This window comes from Thamnophis sirtalis, unplaced genomic scaffold (genome assembly GCF_051295495.1).
Source record: "Thamnophis sirtalis isolate CommonGarterSnake01/CBP01778 unplaced genomic scaffold, rThaSir2_p1.2 scaffold_2, whole genome shotgun sequence".
Lineage (NCBI taxonomy): Eukaryota > Metazoa > Chordata > Lepidosauria > Squamata > Natricidae > Thamnophis > Thamnophis sirtalis.
Window position 1 is genome coordinate 26,571,177 of NW_028261382.1, and position 27,937 is coordinate 26,599,113.

General features: G+C 45.4%; 1 pseudogene; it reads right to left on the minus strand.

Annotated features, from left to right (window-relative positions):
* Positions 1-1,648: 1,648 nt before the first annotated feature.
* On the minus strand, positions 1,649-6,079 carry LOC106547283 (ficolin-2-like; annotated as a pseudogene).
* Positions 6,080-27,937: the final 21,858 nt, after the last annotated feature.

Sequence of the window (27,937 nt, forward strand, 5' to 3'; positions counted from 1 at the left end):
GACCCATTGACTGAGAGATGCGGGCGTCTGAAATTTATGGCTCTGAAGCAGGGAAACAAATCTGTGCCAGATTATGTCCAGGAATTTCAAGAGTTGTCAGCTTATATGAGGGGGTGGTCAGAAGAGGCTTTGCTGGATCAGTTTGCTGAGGGATTGAATGAGAAAATATACCAACAGTGCATAAACAGACGCCTTCCCCATCGTGTAACTGCTTGGTATGAGCACGTGGCAGACGTGGAGTTGAATTTAGCCAGGCTTCAATGCATGAAAGAGGGAGATGTGGAGAAATCCCCCCCAGCAGCCCCCCAAAAAAACCCTCCGCCCCAGGAGTGAGGGAAAAGGAGGTTTCACAGGCAAAGCCAAGCCTTTCACTTGTTTCCGCTGTGGGAAGAAAGGCCATCGCGCCGTGAATTGCCGCGTAAAATTGCCTCAGACCTCCCCACCCCCCACCCCCCACCCCCCACCCCCCACCCCGGAGAGAGGGAAAAGCAAGGAAGGCCCCAGGCAAGAGGTAAGTTTGGTTGAAGTTTGGAGAGTGATGCAATAATTTCTATTATGTCTTAAGATCTTGGATCTTGGGTGAAGGCTAATCTGCCTTTGTTCAGACTTTGCTGCAGGGAGTGATGGATGAACAAATCTGCATTTCTAAGAGCTGCCCCAGCTCAGTATCTGCTTGTGGGGACAGGGAGCTGGGGCTTTGAGTTTCTGTCTCCCTTAAGATTTTTTATTTCTTTTTTAGGGGAAATACTTTATCCTTCCTTTTTAAAATACTCCTCAAAATATTTCATTCCTCTAGGAGGGGGATGGGTGCTAACTTTCTACACCCTGTTTCTCTCATCCTCAGCCAGTGGGACTCCAGGAACAAGAGGTGCAGCTCTGACCCCTGGGGCTTCCCCCCTCTTAATGCACAGACCAGCAGCTCCATGGAGGTGCCCAGAAAAAGTCCCGGGGGAGGAGAATTAAGGGCCCTCCGAACAGCCTTTCAGGGGCTGCTCCCCTTTTGGCTTTATCCTCCTGTGGTTCAAAAGACAGGCTCCCCTGTTTTTCTTAAGATGGCAGGAAAACAACTGAGAGGGGCTGAAATGGGTTGGCACCTTTAAGGGCACTGAGTCCATTCTGCCCACTGATTTCAACAGAAGCCAGAATGCAAAATAGCTGCCTAATTGGGACACTTGACCTTCAGATCTCAAGATTCTTCTCCAGATAAAGCTGCATTGATCTGTAAAGTAATCCCTCAGTCAGTAGAATAACCAAAGAACCAGTCTTGCCAGATTTTACCACTTCCAAGGAAGGGAAGGGGAAATTGTTATTGTTTATCTGAGGTTGCAGCAGCACTTTATTTATTCTGAGATTCATGATGGACAAACAGATGCATGTCTTCCCCTTGAGTTTACTGGTGGAAATGTGGGAGATTTAAGTGGTTCTGTAGGCTGTGGCTAAGAGGGATGGGCCAAGCCTTTGTGGTGGTGTGTTGGGGTGCTCAGAGCCCTTCTTTTGCCAAAGGCTGGCAGATTTTATCATCTTGGAATAAAGGAGACTTAGAGACTGTCAGCTGGATTAAAGATCATATTTTTATTTGTTTATTTATGGTATTTATTTAATATTCGTTGACTGCCCAACTCCAGTGGACCTAAAGGAGAGTAAAGGCCCACCCACCCCAATTCTGCAACATCATTTAATCATGTGAATTTTGTAAAATGCAAGCTCTCTATCAAGGTAGCAAATCAAAAGCAATGGGGATGGACTAGATGCCCTTTGGAACCCTTCAGAAGGAAAGGCTCCATCAGTTGAAGAAGCCACCTAAGCCACAGGCCAGATTTTCACTTCAGAGTGCTTGTAGGAATAGTGGTAGCCTTTCCCCGTAACCCAGTTGTTGCCATCGGCAAAGGTCTTGTGTTCCCCCAGCAAGTATCTCCCATTGAGGTTGGCATAGTGGCAGCTATTGTACCACCAGGCACCTTTGTACATCTCAGCGCAGTTTAACGCTCTGGGGTGTTGCCCCTTCTCCCGGGTGGAGAAGCCCATCTTGTTGTGAACGGAGAGTGAGTCGCCTGGGAGGCAAAAAGTGGGGTAGGTGTGGGGAAGGCCAAACAAAGCCATCTCCAGGACATCGGCCTGCCAGGGAGGCCTTCATTGGCCTGACTGGCAGTGCCCAATTCAAAGAGGCTCATGGAGAAAGATGCTGAGGCCCCCTGGACTTCGTTAGGGACTCACCTGCAGAGCCATCCTTGAAGGCGCCCAGTGTTAGCCGATAGCAATCGGATTCTGCCGCCATCTTGAAAGATGCATATTTGGTGAAGACATGATTGTTGTCTAAATCAGTCAGGTGGACAAGCAATTCATTCTTTCCTAGGAGGAAGAAAACAGCCATTTGAGTCCGTTGGCACACTTCCCAGTCACCAAAACTCACAGTCCTGCAGGTATGTTTCTCTGGCACCTCCCCCATCCACAGAGGGGCTGAGGGCCCATTCAAAGCTCTTCCCAGTGTGGGCCCTGCACCCCTCTCCCATGGCAACAAGAGGGTTCAGGGCTGCAAAGGGAAGCCCCTCACCCAGCGAGGTCAAGTGGTGAAGGTTGTCGTTCCCCAGCCAGAATTCAGTCAGCTGGTTTCCAAATCATTTCTTTTTTTTTTGTTTTAAACTGTTTTATTTCATTTTCATTTTATACAATCACTTATATACTGTGCATAACAAAAAAAAAATCCACCATAAAAAACCAACATAACACTTCAATCCCCCATACACCCTTTCTTCTCCCCCTCCAACTTTCATTTCTCCCCTCCAACATTCCCCTCTTCTACTTCCCTTCCCCCTCAGACATCTCCCCTTCCCTCCATCTCACCCTCCTTACATTCCCCTCTCACTTCCTCTTTACTTCTCCCTCTTCTTTCCCTCTGCTCCTCACTTTGGTGTATCTCTACAATTCATTAATCTATTCAGTTTATATTTTACTCTAAAATTAAGAAAAATAATAATAAAAAAAGAGAAAATAAAAGAGAAAAAGAAAAAAAAGAAAAGAGAGCAACAGTATACAAGTGCATTCTTATTGTTCTGAGAATTGAAACTGTATTTCCACCCTCCACCCTCCCCCCTATAATCCCCCCTCCCTAACCCCCTTACGACTTCCCAGGTCCCATACCCGGCATAATTCTTTATCAAGCACTGGAGTATAATAAAACCAACTAACTTTAAAGTTAAAAGATAAAAGATAAAGGAAAAAAAAGAGAAATAGTAAAAAATAAAAAAAATAAAAAGAAAAACAAGACGCACACACAAAAAAAGAAAAACAAGAAAAAAATCAATAAACCCACTACATTAACACAGCTTCCCATCATCTTTAAATCTTAAACAATGTACCTCATTCCAAATTTCAGTTATTTTATTACTTGCAGGGTTTCAAACTATATTGGAACCAGGTAAGTTAGTCAAATGGAATTCTCCAACTAAGGGCCTCATTACTTTATCTATCTATTCAAACCTTTAATTTATCTCTTTTTTATCCAAATATCCAAACCTTTCTATAAAGCCATTAAACTCAAGTACTTCTTTGATTTTTCATTTCCAACACCTCCCATCCTGCCCTTACCCACATCCACATATAAATTTTATACCTTCCACCCTGCCTTTACCCGTGTCCACATATATATTTTATCCGCGTCCATTGCTCCTCTCATATTTACTCCACCTTCCTGGAGACTCTCCGACTAATCTTTCTTAACCTTATATTCAAATAGCAATTCATACAAACATCAGCTTACATTCTGACCCCGAGTAATCTAATTGAACTTTCGCTACCCTTCCATCTCCCTTGCACCTCCCAACTCCGTTCATCCCAAACCACAACTCAAGAAAATTATGATCTCCGCTCTCCTCGCCTGGAAAAATAATTCATGCGCAATTTAAATTAGAGTTCAAACAAATCTTATATACAATATATGTCCAAAATCAGCAGTGCTTCTTTCAGCCTCCATGTCTCATCATCGATATACAACTTTGCCATTTTATACCAGGCAGAAATCATGAAATTTTATTCGAACTAAAAATTTGAAAAGTATTTTAAAAGCATCGCTAAATCTTTATTCTTTACTCTTCTGCCCTTCCGGAAGAGGAAAGCATCGCCCTCCGCCTTGTAGCCACGTGTCCCGCTGCTTGTCTTCTCCTTCTCCTTGTCTCTCTCCAGGTCCGGATGAATCAGGAAGTCCTGCCTTCAGAATCTTGTAATAAAAATCTCGGGCTTCACAGACAGAATTAAGACGATGTTTTTGATTCTCAAATGTAACTGTAATGCCAGCTGGGACTTCCCATTTGTATGGAATCTGAGAATTTCTGAGTTCTTCAGTTAAGAAAGTGTAGTCTCTCCTTGCTCTTAATATTTGAGATGGTATTTCTTTAAAAACAATCAAGTCCTGTCCATCAATTCTCAGCCTCTTGTTGTAAAGCCTCTGTATTATCACATTTCTGGATTCCCTTGTGGTGAAATATATAATTATATCCCTCGGAAGCTGTCGCTGTTTTGCTACACACGAGTTCTGGCGGTAAATTTTTTGAATCTGCCAATCAAAATTAAGTCCCGGACTTCCCACCGAACGACTAAGAGCCTCAAAGAAGATCTGTTTCAAATTTTCCTGTTCCTTTTCACGCAGTCCTCTAACTCTTATTGCAAACGCAGTCTTATTATAATTTATCATGACAAGTTGTTTTTGAGCATTTTCAATTTCCTGTTGTAACGTTTGGATTTTGGATGTCAAATTAGAGTTGGTTTCTTCCAAAAGTTCCAATTTATCCTCCATTTCAGCAATATAGTCTGTCATAACTGTCATAATTCCGATCATATCCTCCTTTGTTTGAGCAATTTTAGCATCAAATTTATCATATAAATCCGATATAAGTTGATTGATTTCCTGTCTGAAATTATTAAGCGTTTTAAAAAGAAATTCTTGCGTTAACAAATCTCCAGTAGAGGGCGTAGGAGGCAAGGGCAGCGACTTCATAGCAGTTTCTTGAGATGTGTTATTAAGGAAGCGCTTCTGCTTCGATTTGGGAGCCATTCCAAAAAAATAAAAAAACGAGCAATCAAACAAGCCAACAATCAAAGTCTCTGCTCCCCTCAGTTTTAAATGGGATACTATTTGTAATCTTTTAACAGTTGATACGGAGAAGCCTTCAGGAGAGTAGGGCTGATTGAGTACGTCACATCAAACACAAAAGCTATAAGATCGCCATCTTGTGACGCAGCTAGAAAAGGAAGCCTTTTACAAAGTTGAAGCTGGTATTTTGAATAATAATAGAAGAGATTTCTCAGAAATGGTCCCTGCCCGGATTAATTTTTAAATAGCTTAGCTTTGTCCTGGGGGGGGGGGCAACCTGCCTAGCGCTGCAAAAAAAAAAGCAGCTGAGAAGAACTGGCTGGAGTAAAAGCTCAGCTATTGTTGAACCTCTTCTCCATTCACAGCGAAGAAAAAGGCTGTGAATTACAAAGAGATCCTAACGACTGACCTTCTCCCTGCCCCTCCCCAGAAAGGGGAGATATCTATAGATCTTATAAGATATACAGACCAGAACTCTGAGAGGAGCTCCGTTGAGCTCCCGTCGGCGACAGGCTCCTCCCCCAGAAGTCGGTTTCCAAATCATTTCTTGTAGGTAGCCCAGTCACGGAAAAAGTCCACCGAGCCATCCAACCACGTTTGGAAGACCTGCGGGGGTGAATCAGGACCTTTCACATTCCCTCTGGGCAGGTCCCAAAATTAAAGGCTTTCTCTCCCTACATCCCTTCCTTCACAAATTTTAGGGGTCTCAGGATTGGCCTTCTCCACCCAGAAGTGTTGCCCCACTCCCCCCAGGATCCCTCTGGCTGCCATCCTGGCTTCAGAAAAGACTTGGTTTCTGGTTCATCCCATTCCTGGCAAGCAGCAAATTTACAATCCTGGGTGTGTCTGCCATGGGGCACAACCCTGCGGAAGTTCCCTCAAAAGCACGGTAGTAAGAAGCGCCACATGCCTTGACCATACCTGGGAAGAGCCACCCTCCACCACACTTACAATCCACCCACCTCCATTGGTGTCCATGTCACACAGCAGCTCCAGGGGATGGCAATCTTGGGGGTAGATGGTTTACCAGCCACTCAGGACCACTCCTCTTTTCAAGAGCTCTATGCAGTTTGGGGTACCTGGGCAGAAAAAAAAGGCAGAGGAGATTGGCACTCTCTGTGCCAAGGTCTTTGAAAATGCCCCTCAACCCACCCACCCTCACTCAGTCCTGAGAGGCCGGCTTAGTGGTTGCACTCATGCATAACTCATGCATCATCACAAAATCTCCAGAACTGTAAAGCCTACAAACTTCAAATTTGCCACGTATGTTCCTCTTGGCTTCTAGGTGCTCACTAAGAAAGGAATTTTCAAAATGACCATCAGAGCATCTGTATTTCCTATATTATTTTTAACACACTCTGATGCTGAGTTCTACTCCCCCTCCCCACCTCAAAAGAAATCTGTTCCAAATGCAAAACACAAGTAGAGGAGAGGAGTTTCAGTTTCAGTTTTACTTTCACAGCAGCAAGCAGCTTTACTACAGAACAGTTGAGCTAATCTACACCCAGGCTCCTCCCTGTCTCCTTCTTGCTCACACAGCAAACACTGTTTGAGTTTCCAAACACCCCTCAACTCTCTCACACATTGACAGGATGCTATCCAGATGAATATCGATGGATGTTGGTAGGCAGCGGCAGATTTCTCTCCCCCTTATTTTCCTCCTCAGACCAGACAAATCTGTTCCTTCTATTGTAACACCAGTTAAAGGGAAAAGAGACAAAAATGCAGAAAAACATTTGCAGATGTGATTAGGAAAACACAAGTAAAGGAAGCTGCGCACAAGTATCGTCAAACTCATCCCCAAGTCAGTGAACAAGCTGTAAAAAAGTATACATCTAATAACCCCTAAGTTAATCAGTCACAAATGAGATCAATGCCTTGGACTAATAAGTATTTGTCTGGTTTTAAATATGAACCTCAGATTGATTACTCCAGGGACAAGGTTGTTGAACTCAGACCCAATTACCCTGTGCCTGGTGCTGTGCTCTAAAGTGGCAGGATGAGAGTCCCAGGATGTGCTGCAGTAGCGCTAAACTCCACCTCCCTCCCCTTCAGCTAGACCTTCAACCCTTACACAGTTTTCTCACCCACCAGCATCCAATGCAAAGCACTTTCTCTCTGCTGTCCGGAAGTACAATGGATGCTTCCAAATGACATCTTTTGGAGCCAAAGAGGTGGAGAAAGGAAATTTTATGGCAACATTAAAAGTGCAGGGGAAGGTCTACCACAGGATAGGGAGTATCATGGTGGGGCCTCAGCAGCAGCCTTCATTTCTCCAGATATACTTTGTTGGTGGTGATGACAATGAGAGGGACATCTGTTGTGGAATCTACCCAAGCACTAGTCCACAACTGCTTCACTAACTACAGAAGTTGCTTCGTGAACACAAGTATATTCTGGAATTTAATGCTGCTGTTGATTCTGTTGATGTGGTATAACCCAAAAATTTTAAAATCTGTTAAAATAGTTCAATTTACAAAATGGAGATTTGGATGGATGATCAATTATTTGTAATGCTGAAAAGTGCACATGAAATATTAATTGGTAAAGGAAAGCTAGGAAATCAAAGGGAACATACAGAACAAGAAATGGGAGAAGAGGGGGTAAAAGTGGACACAAATAAGATACAGGAAGATAAGGTGGGAAAAAAGAAGAAGACCGTGTCTGATGCTGCCTTTTATAGCCACAGGATAATGGAGTGTGATGGTGAAGAATGCTACCTATTGCTGTTCCAGTTTCATAGCAAAGCATGGCTATCCAACTAGTTTTTCTTCTAAGGGTGAAAGTGCAAAGCCTTTCTTTGTGTTTCCTAAAAGCTGGTCAGAAGTGTAAATGCCGGAACTGAATGGCCAAGGCATTGGCTCTACAGGGAATGGGGAGGAAAGGACCCACACCAGTGGTGGGTTCCAGCCAGTACGGCCCGGTAAGGGCGTTTCAGTAGTAGCCAGGAGCAGCTGACAGCGTACAGATACAGTGGCTCGTTTGGCCTACCTGCCCATCCGCATTCTATACCGGTTTTTAAAGCAAGCGGCCAATTGCGCACACGCACACAGGGACAGTTGCAGGGTCAGTGGAGTGCGCATGCATGCTCAGCACGTGTGAGTGACTCAAACATACACAAAACTTACAAATAAGATCGGATCTACACGTTCCTTCTTACAGCAGATATCTATCAGTGCATCTTTACAACTGCTATTTCCCTTTCAATACATTCTAATTTTATACTTATAATGCTGTTATTTCTTACTCTTTTGCTTAACAGTTTATGTTTGGTCATTCGTATCAGACAGTCTTTGTTCTTCTTCTCCTATTATATATCTTTTTCTACTTTTGTAAATCCTACTTTTCCTACATTCTTGTCACTGTTTCCTACTTCTTCTATAGAACAAATTGCATTATCCAAATTCTTGTTTCCTGTTCCTATCCTCTAAACCACTTGCACCATTTTTCCCAAATTAAATAGTATTCTGCTTCCTCCTTTCCTTGAATCCCCTTGGTCAATTTATCCATCTCTGTGCATTCTAAGGTCTTCCGTATTATCTCATCTTCGTTCTGTTCTGTTCTTCCATTATGTGCATAAGCTATTCTAGCCGCTGTGTTGATATGTAGAATTAGGTATAGTCTGTTGTGGTTCAACCTAATAAAAATGTCTCCAGTTTCCAATCTATGTGGTTCCCTGTTATGGCTTCCAATCAGTTTTTGATTTTAACCCAGAATTTTTTGGCCACCTCGCATGTCCACCATGTGTGACAGTATGCCCCATATGATTTCTCACATTTCCAACACCGTTTGAAGATATTTTTGCAAGTCTTGGGGGTGATAGATGCCATCTATAAAACATTTTGTATTGGTTTTCCTGCAGACATGGTCAATTTACAATTTGTTCCCCAAAGTTCAAAATTCAAGGATGTGCCTAGCTTTGAAGCGAGACACAGCAGCGAGATAACAAACTTTGCATAATGCCAACCAGTATTAAGGTTACAATTTACTAAGCTAGAATTAGCTAGAATTAGTTCCTAACAATTAATTTTTGACAGTATACAATAATACAAGCAGAAGCCAGTAAACAAAGCTTAATTCCTAATAAATGATATCTAGCAGCATATCATATCAAAAACAAATACCAAATATTGGTTTAACAGTAACAATGACGTATATAGTAGCATAAACAATTCATAATGAAAGCAAAGAGCCAATATTGATTCATATACTCCTTCACTTCCTCCCCCCTGTTGAGGATGGCAGGCTGGCGGAAAGCAAAGCATGTCGTAGCAGGATGGCAGTCCTGATAGCCAAAAGGCAAAAATGGGGCTACTGCAACGCCAGATGTCTCCAGAATGATCCTCTTTTCCTGCTGGCTGGTTGTAGGGAGAACCAGATTTCCAATCTGGAGTAAAATCCAGTGGCTCAATGGCCAAAATTATGCCAGACTTCAAATCTGGGGACAGGTATACACCAGGTAAATAATCATGTTGCAACTTTCCTGATTATGTAGAAATGTTGAAAATATGACTGAAGGATTAGAAGGCAAGGAGGTTTGATCAGGTGCTGTGAATCTTATGAAGAAAACATGTATTACTGAAACATGGCTGGGCCCTGAGGGAGGAGTCCCCCTCGTCGAGATGTGCCCAGCCGGATTTCAGGTGCTACACCAGCCGAGAGCCCAGGGAAGGGGTGGCGGTGTGGCTATCGTAGTCCGGGAGTCTTTAGTACCTCGTAGGATCCCTGCTCCGGAGCTTGTCGGGTGTGAGTCCCTGCTAGTGAAGCTGGACCTCAAGGGTCAAGTGGGTTTGCTGCTTACGTACCTGCCTCCCAACTACGTTGCAGCAGCCCTCCCCTCGCTCCTCGAGTCAGTAGCCGAGCTGGCGGTTGAGTTCCCTAGACTTATAGTTCTGGGGGACTTTAACTTGCCTTCGCTCGGTGAACACTCTGATGGAGCGCAGGAGTTCATGGCTTCCATGACAGCCATGGGCTTGACTCAAGTAATTCGAGGCCCAACTCACTCAGCGGGTCACACGCTTGACCTCGTATTCCTCTCGGAGCAGTGGAGTTACGATCTTGGTCTGAGGGGTAATGAGATCATACCCCTGTCATGGTCAGACCACTACCTACTGAGGCTAGACTTCCGGAGGCCAAACCTCCACCGTAGGGAGGAGGAACCGACCAGCTGGTTCCGCCCCAAGCGACTGATGGATCCTGTTAGGTTCCAGACGGAGCTTGGGGTTATTCCTGATACCCTCGCCCACAGTTCGGCGGAGACCCTCGTCGCTGCCTGGCACTCGGCAGCTTCGGAGTCTCTCGACCGGATTGCGCCGCTACGGCCCCTCCGGGTCAGCGGCCCCCGGAGGCCTCCTTGGTTTACTGAGGAGCTCCGGGAGGTAAAGCGCCGGAGGAGACGCCTAGAGCACTCGTGGAGGTCCGATAGGTCCGAGTCGAAACGGGCACTTTTGACAGCATGCACCAAGGAGTATATTCGGACCCTAAGAACAACAAAAAGAACATACATTGCCTCCTTGGTAGCGTCCGCCGAGTCCCGCCCAGCCGCCCTGTTTAGGATAACCCGCTCCCTCCTAAATAGGAGGGAGACGGGGGACTCCTTACAGGGTAAGGCTGAGGAATATGTCCAGTTCTTGGCGGACAAAGTTGCCCGGTTTCGAGCGGACCTGGACTCCACCCCAGTAGATCCAGCCGAGACACAAGGAGAAAACTTGGCAAACCATCTCTGGGTTGAGTTTCAGGAAGTTGCCTCTGGGGATGTGGACAAGGCTATGCGAGCTGTGAGTGCCTCCACCTGCATACTGGACCCGTGTCCCTCCTGGCTGGTTGCCAACAGCAGTGAGGTGACACGAGGCTGGATCCAGGCGGTTGTTACCGCTTCTCTTCGGGAGGGGTACTTTCCCACCGCGCTTAAGACAGCGGTGGTGAGACCCCTCCTGAAGAAGCCGTCTCTGGATCCAGCTATTCTTAATAACTATCGTCCAGTCTCCAACCTTCCCTTTGTAGGGAAGGTTGTTGAGAAGGTGGTGGCTCTCCAGCTTCAGCGTACCTTGGAGGAAGCTAACTATCTTGACCCCTTCCAGTCTGGCTTCAGATCCGGTTACAGCACAGAAACCGCTTTGGTCGCATTGACTGATGATCTCTGGAGAGCTAGGGATGGAGGCCATGCTTCCATCCTAGTTCTCCTTGACCTCTCAGCGGCTTTCGATACCATCGACCATGGTATCCTTCTGCGACGACTGCGGGAGATAGGGGTGGGCGGCACTGTCTTGCAGTGGTTCTCCTCCTATCTCTCGGACAGGTCGCAGTCGGTGTTAGTGGGGGGGCAGAGATCGTCCCTGAGGCCCCTAACCTATGGGGTGCCGCAGGGGTCGGTCCTATCCCCCCTACTATTTAACATTTACATGAAACCGCTGGGCGAGATCATCCGAAGGCACGGGATAAAATATCACCAATATGCGGACGATACACAGTTGTATCTGTCCGCCCCGTGCCAACTCAATGAAGCGGTGGACGTGATGAACCGGGGACTGGAAGCCGTTAAAGACTGGATGAGAGCGAACAAGCTGATACTCAACCCAGACAAGACCGAGTGGCTGTTGTGTTTCCCTCCCAAAAATTTGACCACCATACCATCACTCAGGCTGGGGGGACAAAATTTAAACCCCTCAGAAAGGGCCCGCAACTTGGGAGTCCTCCTGGATTCACAGCTAACTTTTGACCACCATCTCTCAGCTGTGACCAGGGGGGCATTTGCCCAGGTTCGCCTGGTGCGCCAGTTGCGGCCCTACCTGAATCGGGAGGCCCTCACAACAGTCACTCGAGCCCTTGTGATCTCTAGGCTGGAATACTGTAATGTGCTCTACATGGGGCTGCCCTTGAAGAGCATCCGAAGACTTCAGCTAGTCCAGAATGCGGCCGCGCGAGTGATCGTGGGCGCACCACGGTTCGCCCACATAACACCGATCCTCCGTGAGCTGCACTGGCTACCTGTTGGTCTCCGGGTGCACTTCAAGGTCTTACTCACCACCTATAAAGCGCTCCATGGTAGTGGATCTGGCTATTTGAGAGACCGCCTTCTGCCAATTACCTCCCTGCGTCCCATCAGATCGCATAGAGTTGGCCTCCTCCGTATTCCATCCGCCAGTCAGTGCCGACTGGCGACTACTCGGAGGAGAGCCTTCTCTGTTGCGGCTCCGACACTATGGAACAATCTCCCCGTGGAGATTCGTACCCTCACCACCGTCCAGGCCTTCCGCACAGCCCTCAAGAACTGGCTAACCCGTCAGGCCTGGGGATAATCTTATTTTGCCCCTCCCGAATGCTGAGTGAATGTTGAGTTTTATAGTTTAATTTACTTTGTGCACATTTCTTTTTTTTGTATTGTCCTACACTCCCCTTCCTTTTTTGATTGTAAGCCGCCCTGAGTCCCCTCAGGGAAAAGGGCGGCCTATAAATAAACTACAAACAAACAAACAAACAAACAAACTAGCAGACCTTCGTTTCTTCTTCTTTAGTGATGGGTGTCCGTGAGCTGTTTTATCTTGCATTGCACAGTCCTCTTTCGAGAGTTATTTTGGGGGACCTAGAAGTTGGAAGCCACTTTAGAAAGCAGCTGGTCCGGCTCTCCGCTCGGGGCATGACCCACCACAGCTTATCTCACCAAGGGCCATGCTATCTCAGATAATTTCTCACACAACTCTCCCACCTGGAATGGAGTGTTGGTTGGTTTAGATAGGAAACAGATGAACAGAGTTGGAAGGGACCTTGCAGGTCATCTAGACCAACCCTCTGACCAAGCAGGGGACCCCACATCTGCCTCTACCTAGGATTGAACTCACAACCTCCTGATTGTGAGGCAAGAGCTCCCAGGAATGCCCCTGTCCTACATTGCGTAGCCTTCCCTCCACCCTCAGATTCTCTTACCAGCGTGCTCCTTACTTGCAGAGAAGATGACTAAAGGTTAGGAAACTAAAACATATGAAGAACAGTTGCGAGATTTGCAACTGTTAGAGAAAAGAAGGACCAGGGGAGACTTGGTAGGAGTATTCCAGTATTTGAGGGGCTGCCCCAAAGAAGAGGGGGTCAGCCTATTCTCCAAAGCTCCTGAGGGCCAGACAAGAAACAGTGGATGGAAAGTAATCAAGGAGAGAAGCAACCTGGAATTAAAGAGAAACTTCCTAACAGTAAGGACAATTAACCAGGGGAACGACTTGTCACAAGAAGTTGTGGGTGCTTCATCATTAAATGATTTTAAGAAGAGTCTGGACCAGTGGTGGGTTTCAAATGTTTTAAAAACCTCTTCTGTAGGTGTGGCCTGCTTTGTGGGAGTGGCTTGCCAGCCATGTGACTGGGTAGGAGTGGCTTGCTGGCCATGTGACTGGGTGGGCATGGCCAACTTGTAAAGTGTGGTGAAACTCACTTAACAACACTCTTGCTTAGCAACCAAAATGTTGGCTCAGAAACTCTGGCATTTGAAGCACGCAAGTCTTAAAGCTGTCAAGTTAAAAGACCCTGGCACCCCTAACCCTTTAGAAAAAAAACCCAGGGGTGTTCAAACTTGACAGCTTTAAGACTTGTGGACTTCAACTCCCAGAATCCTCCTCCAGTCATGTTGGCTCAGGAACTCTGGCATTGAAGCACACAAGCCTTAAAGCTGTCAAGTTACAAGACCTTTGCACCCCTAACCCTTTAGGAAAAAACCCTCCAGGGGTGTTCAAACTTGACAGCTTTAAGACTTGTGGACTTCAATTCCCAGAATTCCTCCTCTCGTTCTTCATCTTGATGATGTGCGGACAGGAGGGGGGAGAGAGCTGGAACCGGTTCTAAACGGCACTATAGATTTGTGGAACCTCTTCTATAAAAGAGGTTAGAACTGGCAGGAACCCACCCCTGGACTGGACAGTCACTTGTTGAAATGGTATAGGATCTGCTTGAGCAGGGGGCTGGTCTAGAAGACCTCCAAGGTCCCGTCCAGCTCTATTCTGATTCTAAGAGCTGTGGTGCCCAAGGAATTAACCTCTGTGCAATTGGGATGACTTGAATGGCATGCCATGGGCCATGCTATAGAAGAGGTGAGGTTGCTTCAAAAGAGAAGGAACAGAGGGAAAATAAATGAATTCCTCCAATTATTTAAATGTTAAATTATAGCTCACAGGTTCTGCTTAGAATCCCCGATCCCTGAATTGTATTAGATTCCCAAGGGTAAAATAAATTAAGCTGCATAAGAACAAACATGGATGAAGATACGCAAAGGCACTTCCAGAGGTCCCCAAGTTCTCATCTTTCATTTGCTCCTAATTCGCACACAAAGCAAAAGTGGACCGAGAGGCCTTTCTCACAGCGGGTTAAACTCCACCACTCCTTGACCGAAAGCCGAGCTCTCTTTACTTATTTACTTTATTTAGTCTGTCACTCATGCACAAGATAAGAGGAATAAGAACAAACATGAATAAGAACCCAGGAAATGGGTACGAACAAATGTGGACAGTTGGACGGTGACGTTAGGCACCGTGGTGCGCTTATGCACGGCCTTAGAGCAACAATAAGGTTGGCAGTTTTATGGAATGCCAAGCATAAAACTGGCATTGAAACCAAGAATGGAGTGGGCAGGTCTCCAGCTTCTTCACCTTTGCCAGCTGGCAGGAAAAGCAACAACACTTCCCAGAGTGTGCTAGAAAAGGACTGAGTACAAGTGAATACTTGGAGGTCTTCTAGTCCAACCCCCTGCTCAAGCAGGAGACCCTGTACCAGGAATGTTCCAAAGATGCTTTTTCAAGAGGCAACTGGACTTTCTGGTTGTAGAGCAACTTTGTGCTGGAATATCTATTCCCCTTTCTTCTTCAGTCTGTGAGTGCACCACTTGTCCCTATGAAGAAGGTTTCTTTGCCCTGTTATTCCCAAGGTGCTGTCAGGCTCTTCCCAATTTGGACATTTACGAAAGAGAAACCCTCGCCTCCATTCTTTGAAGTGAAAGGCTCTTTTACTAAAGTCAAGCAGTTACGGCATAAGCAAAGCCGCATCTGAGTATTCCTGTGCAAAGTTTGCATTTCCCCCCCTCTCCTTTGACCAGTCCATCAGTGTCCAATCGTATTTGCTTTTGATGTTCTGGGAACGGATTTGAGGTTTTGTGCCTCTTTGGTGGAGTTTCACAGTCTGTTCTCGGGCTCCATCCTTAATGAGCCAGTACATTCTTGTTTGATACCTCTGGTTCCTGTCACTCTGTTACCCTCCCCCTGCTCGCTCCCTTCTTCCCTAATTTCCTCCACTTCCCTCGCATTTTATGGCAGGATGCCAGCTGAAGGAAGCATGCTGACATTTCATTTGGAAATTGCCCATTCTCTTCAACCCTCCTGATTCCCCTCTCCCTTCCCACTCTCAAGGGCCAGGCTGGAAAGATCCTCTCTGAGGGTGGAGAGAAGGCTACGCAATGGAGGACAGGGCATTCTTGGGAATCCAGGAAAAGGTTAGCCATTGCTGTTGTAGGTCATCTAGTCCAAACCCCCCTTCTCGGCCCAAGCAGGAGACCCTACGCCATTTCTGATGGATGGCAGTCCAGCCTCTTCTTGAAAACTTACAGTGATGCAGCTCCCACAGCTTCTGAAGGCAACTTCTGTTCCATGGGTTCATTACTCTCACTGACAGAAAATTCCTCCTTATTTCCAGGTTGAATCTCTCCTTGGTGAGTTTCCATTGTATGCTTTAGCCTCCAGTCCCCTCATCATCCTGGTTGCTCTTCTCTGCACTTTTTCTAGATTCTCAACCTCTTTTTTATAGTGTGGTGACCAAAACTGGATGCCATAGTTTAGCTGTGGTCTTAAAGGTAAAGGTTCCCCTCGCACATATGTGCTAGTCATTCCCGACTCTAGGGGGCAGTGTTCATCTCCTTTTCAAAGCTGGAGAGCCAGCACTATCTGAAGACGTCTCCATGGTCATGTGGCTGGCATGACTAAATGCCAAAGGTGCACGGAACACTTTTACCTTCCCACCCAAGGTGGTTCCTGTTTTCCTACTTGCATTTTTACGTGCTTTCGAACTGCTAGGTTGGCAGAAGCTGGGACAAGTCACAGGAGCTCACTCCGTTATGCAGCACTAGGGATTCAAACTGCCAACCTTTTTTATCTACAAGCTCAGGGTCTTAGCCACTGAGCTGCTACATCCCTATAGCTTACTAAGGCTTTGTAGAGTGGTATTAGTACCTCCCTCTAAAGTAGGGTGTAAAGTGAGATTTGGACATTGTGAAACTTACTGGGTCAGGCTGGACGGCCTCTCAGGGACCCTTTACTTTGATATTAAAGAGCCACATAGACAGAGTTGGAGCTTGCAAAAGAACAGGAAGCAAGTGCCTAACCACAAGATGTTCCAGCCAACGTCCCTATGTCAAAAGTCCAAACCACAAGATTCAATTAAAGTTTATTAATGACACATAATCCATAAACAAAAGGAGAAGTAAGACCCCATCTCCTTATAAGGCTTTCTCCTCAAGGTAACCACTAAGAAATGTGTTAAGTATTTCCGTGTTGCAATGCTTTTGAGAATGTATAAGAATGTGTGCTTCGATAATTAAGGTTGTTCAGAACTTGCAATGTTAGCCATGGGCTAGCTTTCTGAACCTGGCTGCCAAATAAACTTTTCCTGTATCCTGAGAAGTCTAAAGCCTGTCATTTTCTGCAACACCTCCCTTGATCTCAATGCAACCTAGGATTGCGTTGGCTTTTTTGGCTGCCGCCACGCACTGTTAGTTCATATTTAATCAGTTGTCCGCTAAGACTCCAAGATCTCTCTCACCGTTCCGTCCGTCTGCTTCTGTACCCAGGGTCTCCTTTCAGCCCTGCCCTGGGAACAAGGTCTGACCTCAGATCTGGAGGATAATCAGAGCCTTCCAGAGGCCGAGTTGTTTTTCCTGATTCAGAGAGGATGGCCTGAACTTGGATCCAGAATGTTGCATCACAGCAGTGAAGAAATCTTGCCCTCCCCAGGTAAGGGCAAAAATACTCTGGCTCGGTCCCTCCTGGTCCCTCCCCCTCTCCTCCCCAAGAAGTATTTGTGAATTCTTTCCACACATCAGCAGCTGCAAGTAGGTTAAAGGCTTGAGGAACTGCGTTGGTCTTGGCCTCTCACTTCTCCTTTTGCAGGAAAATCGATTGGTTGGAACACGGTTTTACCAACACTCCTGGTTTTCAATCAATGCCGCAGCCTCTTTGAGTGACATTTGAGTGGGTGGCAGGGCTAGTCTTGCGTCCACAGGAGGCCCCTCTTTGCCCCTGTTGGAAGAAGTGTCCTTCTGGGTTTAATTCCAAGTAGGGAAGACAATAGAAGCATGGAGGCTGCTTGGAAAGATGGCTTAATGGTGGACAGGACCAGGTGACTTGAGCTCCTGAACAGAAAAGGGGATCAGAGGCTTCCAGATGTTGGGTGAAGAAGAAGAAAGGGGAGAAAAAAGGGGCTTGCTGGTTTTTTTTTAATACTCTCTGTTTGGCCCCACCTCTCTGTTTCCTGTTCCTGTGTAAGAAATATATTCTGATTAGTTGTCAGACTCCCATGGGGCTATGCAGGGGCAACTCTCTAGAATGTTTTGAGTCCAAGTTTGGTTGAGCATTGCTTCTTCCCAGGTGCCCTTTGATGAGATGGGTAAAGTGTTAATACCATCATGCCTTAATCCCATCACCCTGGAGCTGAAGGGGGAGATCTTTGTTATGTAGGATAGACTGGCTCAGGCCTTTTAATGGCCCATTGACAAAGGTGGGAGCTATTAAGTATGAGTCTGCTTCCTGCCTAAAAACAGGTATCTCAATTTCTGATCCAGGGAAATAGAATATTCTGCCTTTTCAAAATTTCCCAGGATATTTTATTTCTCTAGGAGAGTGGTGGGCACTAAGTTCCTACACACCAAAGCTCCTTCCTCCGGGGGGGGACACGTGTAAGTCCACCCAGGATGCTCAAAATCCCACCCTGAGAAATTTGAGTTGAGTTCCCACGTTGCCGGCAGCAGAGTTTGGGTGGAATGCGTGACGCCATGTGAATTCAGCCCTTGTAGATTTCACAACTCTTCTCCATGGTCAAGAAGGATGCGGGAAGTCAGCCTAAGCAGCTCATTTAAAGGTGAGCAGTGGATGTATACCGAGGTGGAAATGTTGTACCGAAGGTCAACACCCTGCACAAGGCAGGAGACCAGAGGAGGTATTCAGCAGGTTCTGAGTAGTTCTGGAAAACTGATAGCAGAAATTTTGAGTAGTTCAGAGAACCCGTAAATACCACCTCTGGCTGGCCCTGCCCCCATCTATTCCCTGCCTCCCGAGTCCCAGCTGATCAAGAGGAAATGGGGATTTTGCAGTATCCTTCCCCTGCCATGCCTACAAATCCATGCCCACAAATCCATGCCACACCCACAAAGCCACGGCCACAGAACCAGTAGTAAAAAAAAATTAATCCCACCACTGAAGGAGACCCTACACCAGTGGTGTCAAACTTGATTTCTTTTTTTAAAAAAGACTTTTATTATTTTTCAATTACAAAAATAAACATTCCATCTTTCCTTAAGCCGTGTGTCGTCTGGGCACAAACATCTCTGTGCCGCATCGTTCCTCTTTTGCCACATTTTTCACATTCATATTAACATTATTTCCCTAAGTTTAGAATTATAATAAAACCAAGCACTTAAACATTATAAAACTCTCAATTTTTCTTCTTACTATCTTCTAGTAATAATATATCAACATTAAACATCATTATTCTTATCATACACATACTATTTTATATCTTTATCTATTATCTACTTATTTTTTAGTTTTCTTCATTTCCAAACTCCTTTTTTCCCCTCCAACCATTCGTAAAATACTTCCCAAATCATAAAGTATTCAGTTTGCTCTTTCTCTTTAATTGCTAATATTAGTCTATTCATTTTTGCACATTCTAATATTTTCCTTCTCATCAAGTAGGGATCTCTTCACCTTTCCAATGTTGTGCAAATACAATTCTAGCTGCAGTTAATACATGATTTCATTGAGGGCCGCATCAGGGCTGCGTTTGACCTTGGGGGGGGAGTGGGTGTGGCCAGCTTGATGTCACTTGTGTCAGGGGTGCCTGTGGTGGGCCGAGATCTCTGCCAGCGAAAATGGGCTCAGGAGGGCTGCATGTGGTCCTCCCAAGCTTCATTTTCTCTGGCAGAGTCACTGTGGGCCAGTCCTTCGCTGTTTCCAGGGCAGCCCCGCAGGCCAGATCTAAGCACCCCATGCAGTGGTGGGTTGCAAGTGGTACGCCCCGCTACGGGCATAGCGGAGCCTTCTCGGAGCACTGGGCACTGTTCCAGTCTGGTGCTCTGGAGGGCCCACCCACCCGAGCTCCTTACCTGCCTTTTAAAGCCTTTGGCACTTCCGTGCATGTGCATGGTGCATAAAGCGCCTGTGCAACACTCCGCCACTCCGCCAAGCAGCTGGGGCCTCATAGAGGCTTGCGGAGGTGTTGCTAGCTGTTCATTCTCTGGCATCACTGGCTGAAAATACACACCCCTCTGTATCAATTCTTCTCCCTCTCCCTCATCTGCATGTACCTGTGAGCCGGTCTGACTTCCAACACAGGTTTAGCGGCCTTTCAGAAAGGCTGACACAGAAACATAGAAAAGGCTGACCCAAGGAGGAGCCTCGGGAATTGTTAGTAAAGGTAAAAGGTAAAGGTTCCGTTCCCGTGACTCGTCCCAGCTTCTGCCAACCTAGCAGTTCGAAAGCACGTAAAAATGCGTGTAGAAAAATAGGAACCACCTTTGGTGGGAAGGGAACAGCGTTCTGTGCACCTGTGCAGGGTTTCTCTTTCATAAATTTCCAAATTGGGAAGAGCCTGACAGCACCTTGGGAATAACGGGGCAAAGAAACCTTCTTCATAGGGGCAAGTGGTGCAATCACAGGCTGAAGAAGAAAGGGGAATAAAAAAAGATATTCCACCACGAAGTTGCTGTGCTCCATGGGAGGAAATGACAGAGCAATAGCAATAGCAATAGCAGTAGACTTATATACCGCTTCATAGGGCTTTCAGCCCTCTCTAAGCGGTTTACAGAGAGTCAGCATATTGCCCCCAACAATCTGGGTCCTCATTTTACCCACCTCGGAAGGATGGAAGGCTGAGTCAACCCTGAGCCGGTGAGATTTGAACCGCTGAACTGCTGATCTAGCAGTAGCCTGCAGTGCTGCATTTAACCACTGCGCCACCTCGGCTCTTAGAGGCCAGACTATTGAAGCCTTTATCTGCAATTTCCAGAGGGATGCCGTCAGTCTGGTGAGATTCTTGTAAATTGGTGATCTGCAATCAAGAAAGATCTTTGACCTACCAAAAATCCAGCCAACCCTATCCCAAAAGCCAAGGAAGTTGGGTCCTACTTAGTGCCTGGATGGGAGAGCTGGGGAAAGAGCTGAGTTCTAGTGTCAAACTTCAAATGGTGTTTTTGTTGTTGCAACTATTTTTGCTTCTCAGCTTACCAACAAACTAAGTGGGGGTGGAGAGGGAGAGGGGAGATAGAATGAAGCCATGGGAACTAAGGACGTTTCAGCAGGTATTTCCCAGAGCTGAACAAGTCTTTCCCACAACAATACCAAAAGTCTCCATTGGACAATGGGACCTGGCCTAACGGGGGGTGGGAGGGAAAACTTGAACTTTAACTATGTGAGTTTCTGTGGGAAACAGTCAGATCTAGTTTTACCCTCATCATGGCCAATATGATGTACTCATTAAAGTTTTGCATTAAGAGATCGGATGGTCTCAGCCATGCTTACTTTTGGTTGGGAATAGAATGGAATAGGATAGGATAGGATAGAATAGAATGTAGAATAGAATAGAATAGAATAGAATAGAATAGAATAGAATAGAATAGAATAGAATAGAATAGAATAGAATGTAGAATAGATTGGATTGGATTGGATTGGAATAGAATAGAATAGAATCTGGAAGGGACCTTGGAGGTCTTCTAATCCAGCCCCCTGCTCAAACAGGAGATCCTATACCATTTCAGAGAAGTGACTGTCCAGTCTCTTTTTAAAAATCACCAATGATGGAAGCGGCCACTATTTCTGGAGGGAAGCTGTTCCTCTGCTTAATTGTCCTCAATGTTAGAAATTTCTCCTTACTTCCAGGATGCTTCTCTCCTTGATTAGTTTCCATCCATTCTTTCTTGTCTGGCCTTCCAGTGCTTTGGGGAATAGGTTGAACCCCCCCCCCCTCTTCTTTGGGGGAGCCCCTCAATACTGGAATGCTGGTATCGTGTCACCGCTAATTCCTCTTTTCTTTAGAGTAGCCAAATCCAAATCCTGCAACCGTTCTTCCTATGTTTTCATCTCCAGGCCTTTGATCGTCTTAGAGAAGCAGCCCCCAGCCTGAATTCTTGAACAAAGAGCCTCTTGGGGTTTTTTTTGGCACCACAAGGCCGAGTCTGCAGCTCCACTCTTGCCCACCTGATTCAGGCAGATGCCAACTGGCAGAGCTGAGAAGGTCGAGGACCTGTGATTGACTGCAGAGCCTGACTCCGAGTTTGACCTACAGGAGGAGACTGTAGAGAGCCAGGCTGACCCGCCCAATGTTGTAATCACCTGGAAATAACAGTATGGAATGAAACTCCTGCTATACTTAAGGAACAAAGGAATCCGGGGCAGCCTTTCATCCTCTTGGCATGGAGAAAGCTGAACTTTGGAGCGATTTCTGGCTGGCGTTTACTCGGCTTCTACCGCCATCTACTGGCCAAGTCAGCAACTGTTTTCCAAAGCACCAGAAGGCCAGACAAGGAACAACAGATGGAAACTGACCATGGAGAGATTCAACCTGGAAATAATAAATAAAGTTCCTGACAGTGAGAACAATCAATGGAACAGGAGTTGCCTTCAAAAGTTGTGGGAGCTTCATCCCTGGAAGCTTTCAAGAAGAGCCAGGACTGCCCTCTGTCAGAAATGGTGTAGGGTCTCCTGCCCGGGGGGGGGGGGGGGGGGTTGGACTAGATGACCTACAAGCTCCCTTTATTTTGTTTATTTATTTACTTTGTCAAGCATGTATTAGACCACATATATATGTATAAATACGATTTAGGATACATGCCTATGGCTGGTCTAGGGAAGAGAAGGACCAGGGGAGACAGGATAGCTGTGGTCCAATATTTGAGGGGCTGCCAGAGACATGAGGAGGTCAAGCTGTTTCCCAAAGCACCTGAAGGCCACACATGGAACAATGGATGGAAACTGAACAAGGAGAGATTCAACCTGGAAATAAGGAGGGATTTCCTGACAGTGAGAACAATCAACCAATGGAACAGAAGTTGCCTTCGGAGGTTGTGGGAGCTTCATCCCTAGAGGCTTTCAAGAGGAGGCTGGACTGACCTCTGTCAGAAATGGTGTAGGATCTCCTGCTTGGACGGGAGGAGGGTTGGACTAGATGACCTACAAGGTCCCTTCCAACTGTTCATCTGTTAATCTGATGACCACAGATTCTCCGTCCTGAAAGGAGACATCACTCAACGTCTCCAACAGGCTGATGGACAAATCTCTCTACAGGTAGTCCTCACCTTACGACCGCAAGGTCCCTTCCAACTCTATTCTGACTGATTGATTGAATGTAGAAATAAAGAGAAATTTCCTGGCAGGGAGAACAATCCACCCATGGAACAGAAGTTGCCTTCGGAAGTTGTAGGAGCTTCATCCCTGGAGGTTTCAAGAAAATGGATTGCCCCTCTGTCAGAAATGAGGTAGGGTCTCCTGCTTGGGCAGGGGGTTGGGCTAGATGATCACTCTTTTTTCAAATATATTCTAGACTGTTTTTGTTAAAGATTTATACCGTGTATTGGTTCTGGGAAGTCAGGGGAGGGAAGAGGGGGGCTGGGGGGAGGGTGGGAGGGAGGGAAATATATTAGGCTTGAGGAGGAGTGTTAGGTTTTAAAGTAATATGATTGTACATGTATACTGTTTTCTCTTATTTCTTCTTTAAAACTAAGACATGTTATCCATCAACACAGAATGGAGTTTGCCCTGAAGCTGAAATACACCAAGTGAATGAGAGGAAGAGTGGGAAGCAGAGGAGAGAAGAAAGATAGGAAGAGAGGGATAGGAGTGAGGGCAAGGGGGGGGGGGAGATGAGGAGAATAAGGAGGAGTGGAAAGAGGAGAGAGGAGAAGGAGAAAGGAAGGGGAAGTAGAGTAGAAAAGGATGATGGAGGGAAGAAAGGAGGTAGGGAGGGGGAGGAGACAGGCAGAAGAAAGTAGGTGGATAAGGCATAAACACGGTGTATGGAGAGCAGAAGAGCCAATAATTGGTTTCTATTTTTTTTTCCCGGGAGTTGATGGCAAGACGAACTAATGTAATTAATAATCAACACAATATGATATTGGCTATGTAATAGTATACATGTGATTATATGTTATGAAAATGGAAAATAAAAAAGTTTTGCTTGTAAAAAAAAAGAACACTTAAAAAAATATGAAAAAAAGAAAGAAAATTAGAATGGAATAGAATAGAAAAGAAAATTAGAATAGAATGGAATGGAATAGAATAGAAAATTAGAATGGAGCGGAATGGAATGGAATAGAATAGAATAGAATAGAATATTAGAATAGAATGGAATGGAATGGAATAGAATAGAAAATTAGAATGGAATAGAATAGAATAGAATAGAACAGAAAATTAGAATAGAATGGAATAGAATAGAATAGAATGGAATAGAATAGAAAATTAGAATAGAATAGAATAGCATGGCATGGCATAGGAATAGGAATAGGAATAGGAATAGGAATAGGAATAGGAATAGGAATAGGAATAGGAATAGGAATAGGAATAGGAATAGGAATAGGAATAGGAATAGGGTGGGGTGGAGTGGAGTGGAGTGGAGTGGAGTGGAGTGAAGAGAAGAGAAGAGAAGAGAAGAGAAGAGAAGAGAAGAGAAGAGAAGAGAAGAGAAGAGAAGAGAAGAGAAGAGAAGAATAAAATAAAATACAATCTGGAAGGGACCTTAGAGGTCTTCTAGTGCAGCCCCCTGTTCAAGCAAGAAACCCTACATCACTCCAGACAAATGATTGGCCAATCTCTTCTTAAAAACCTCCAGTGATGGAGCACCCATGACTTCTGGAGACAAGCTGTTCCACTGGTTAATTGTCCTCATTGTTAGGAAGTTTCTCCTTAATTCTGGTTGATTCTCTCTTTGATTAGTTTCCAACCATTGCTTCTTATCTTGCCCTCAGGTGCTTTGGAGCAGCCCCTCAAATACTGGAATATTGCTATCTTGTCTCCCCTAATCCTTCTTTTCTCTGGACTGGCCAAACCCAAATCCTGCAACTGTTCTTCCTATGTTTTAGTCTCCCGGCCCTTGATCATCTTAGTTGCTCTTCTCTGCACTTTTTCCAAAGTCTCAACACTTTTTTTTTAGTAAAGTGACCAAAATTGGTTGCAGTATCCCAGGTTTACTGAGGTTTTCTTTTTCATGGGATGGCCCTTCAGAAGGGGAGAGGCATCCCAGCATCCAGGAAGAAACCTAGATGCTGGAGGGATACAGTCAGTGCAGGGGTGGGTTTCAAAAATTGTTCGAACCTACTCTGTGGGAGTGGCCTCCTTTGTGGGAGTGGCTTGCTACCCATGTGACCGGATGGGAGTGGCTTGCTGCCCATGTGACCAGATGGGAGTGGCCTGCCAGGCTGCCACCCATGTGACCTGGTAGGAGTGGCCAAGACGATGTTATTACTAGATATTACTAATTACTAGATATTATTAATATTACTAGATCATTATTAATGTGTAGATAACTGCAGGACACTACACACACACACACACACACACACACACACACACACACACTATGACAGTGCCAGTGCCACCAAAAAATAAGAATCACCCACCCAAAAGACTGCCAATGAAACCAGTTTTTTTTTCCTAAGCCTAAGGACAGGAAAGACAAAGTCACTGGAATAAAAACTATCAAGGCAATGTGGAAAATTATAAAGGACAGGCGCTCACAGAACCATCAACCACCTCAGAATTACCTAAACAACAAGGGTGAAACACACTAAATCTGGCAAAACTGCCTTGCAAGAAACCTGGCCTGCCCATAGAAAAGCAGCCACTTTGAGACACATAAACTTGGTCTGAATACTTAAAAGCAACATATTGCATCACAAAGAAAACATTTGCAAAAAGGAATAACATTTCTTGTAGTAAATATATTTCATAAACAATTAAAAAATAAAATTCCCCCCCAAATAATTAAAAAAAAACATATTCTATAAATAAAAGAAATCCTTAAAAACCATTGTTAAGTATTACACCAGCAATATTTTACACTGTAACAATTTTAAGTTATTGTACCAGCCATACTGTAACCATTAGTTCAATCCACCAGAATAATTTACACTGTAACCATTTCAAACTATTCCACACACAATAACTTAAAATGAAACCATTAATAATATTCCACACACAATAAATTACAATAAAACTATTATAAAAAATTCTATGCACAATACATTTCAAAGCATTGAGTATAGAATTTTTTTTAATGGTTTATTTTAATTTATTTTGGATAGAATATTTTTAAAATAGTCTAAGACAATTTCTATTTTTAAGTCCTGGTATTTCGCGATTTTTTCATATTCCTTCTTATCGACCCTGCTATCACCTGGTATTGCAATGTCTATGATTGTAACCTTGTTTTTCTCAACCAGTGTGATGTCTGGTGTATTATGCGCCAATATTTTGTCTGTTTGTATGCGAAAATCGCACAAGATCTTAACTATCTGATTTTCGGTGACTTTTTCAGGCTGATGTTCCCACCAATTTGTTGCTGTTTTAATATTATAATTTTTGCACACATTCCAATGGATCATTTGTGCTACTGAATTGTGCCGCAATTTATAATCAGTTTGCGTGATTTTGTGAGTATGTGATCAACAGTTTGTGAGTATGTGATCAACAGTTTCATCAGCTTCTTTGCAAAGTCTGCATTCGGCATCATCAGAGGAGTTTTCGATTTTGGCCTTAATGGCATTTGTGCGGATAGCTTGTTCTCGCGCAGCCAGGATTAGTAACTCTGTTTCTTTTTTTTACTGTACCTGCTGTTAACCATAACCAAGTTTTTTCACTGTCCACTTTATCTTTTATTTTTTCCAGAAATTGGCCATGCAATGCTTTGTTCTGCCAACTCTCCATTCTTGATTTTATCACATCTTTTCTGTATTCTTGTTTCATCTGTTGGACCTTCAATAGATTTTTGTTCTTTACTTCGATTAATAGATGTTTTTGACTTTCTTTTAAATAATCAGCCAGTGCATGTTTTTCTTCTTCAACTATTTGCTTCACTTGTAATAATCCTCTGCCACCTGATTTTCGGGGCAGATACAGTCTATCAGTATCACCACGTGGATGTAAACTGTAGTGCATTGTCATTAGTTTCCTGGTTTTTCGGTCCAAAATGTCCAAATCAGCTTATGTCCAGTTAACTATACCAGCTGTGTATCTTATCCTGGTATTGCCCAGGTATTTATGGCCTTGATTGTATTTCCACCATATGTTATCTAGATCCCTTCCAGTCGGGTTTCAGGCCTGGCTACAGCACGGAAACTGCTTTGGTCGCATTGATCGATGATCTCTGGAGAGCCAGGGATGGAGGTCATGTCTCCATCCTAGTACTCCTTGACCTCTCTGCGGCTTTCGATACCATCGACCATGGTATCCTTCTGCGACGACTGCGGGAGGTGGGGGTGGGAGGCACTGTCTTACAGTGGTTCTCCTCTTACCTCTCGGACAGGTCGCAGTCGGTGTTGGTCGGAGGGCAGAGATCGACCCCTAGGCCCCTGAATTATGGGGTGCCGCAGAGTTCGATCCTGTCCCCCCTCCTGTTTAATATCTACATGAAGCCGCTGGGTGAGATCATTCGACGGCACGGGATAAAATACCACCAGTATGCGGAGGATACACAGCTGTATCTGTCCACCCCGTGCCAACTCAGTGAAGCAATGGACGTGATGTGCCAGGGCCTCGAGGCTGTTAGGGACTGGATGGGGGTTAACAAGCTTGTACTCAATCCAGATAAGACCCAGTGGCTGCTGTGCTTCCCTCCTACTAATTGGCCAAGTGTTCCACCTCTCAGGCTGGGGGGTCAAATAGTATACCCCTCAGATAGGGTCCGCAACTTGGGAGTCCTCCTGGACCCACAACTGACTTTTGAACACTATTTGTCATCTGTGACCAGGGGGGCATTTGCCCAGGTCCGCCTGGTGCACCAGTTGCGTCCCTACCTGAACTGGGAGGCTCTCACAACAGTCACTCATGCCCTTGTGACCTCTAGACTGGACTACTGCAACGTGCTCTACATGGGGCTGCCCTTGAAGAGTATTCGGCGACTTCAGCTTGTCCAGAATGCAGCCACGCGAGCGATCGTGGGTACGCCTCGGTTCACCCACGTAACACCTATCCTCCACGAGCTGCACTGGCTACCTGTTGATCTCCAGGTACGCTTCAAGGTGCTAGTTGTCACCTACAAAGCCCTTCATTGTATTGGATCTGGGTACTTGAGAGACCGCCTACTGCCAATTACCTCCACTAGACCAATTAGATCCCACAGACTAGGCCTCCTCCGAATTCCATCAGCCGGCCAGTGTTGACTGGCGACTACCCGGAGGAGGGCCTTCTCTGTGGCTGCTCCGACCCTCTGGAACGAAGTCCCTGTGGAGATTTGTACCCTCACCACCCTCCAGGCCTTCTGCATAGCCCTTAAAACCTGGCTGTTCCGACAGGCCTGGGGCTAAAGACTCGCTGCCCCACTTCAAATGGTATGACTGTTGTACTTTTTTAATTATGCATGGTTTTTATGTTTTTTGTAACTTTGTTTGTTTTTCCCCTCCCTTTG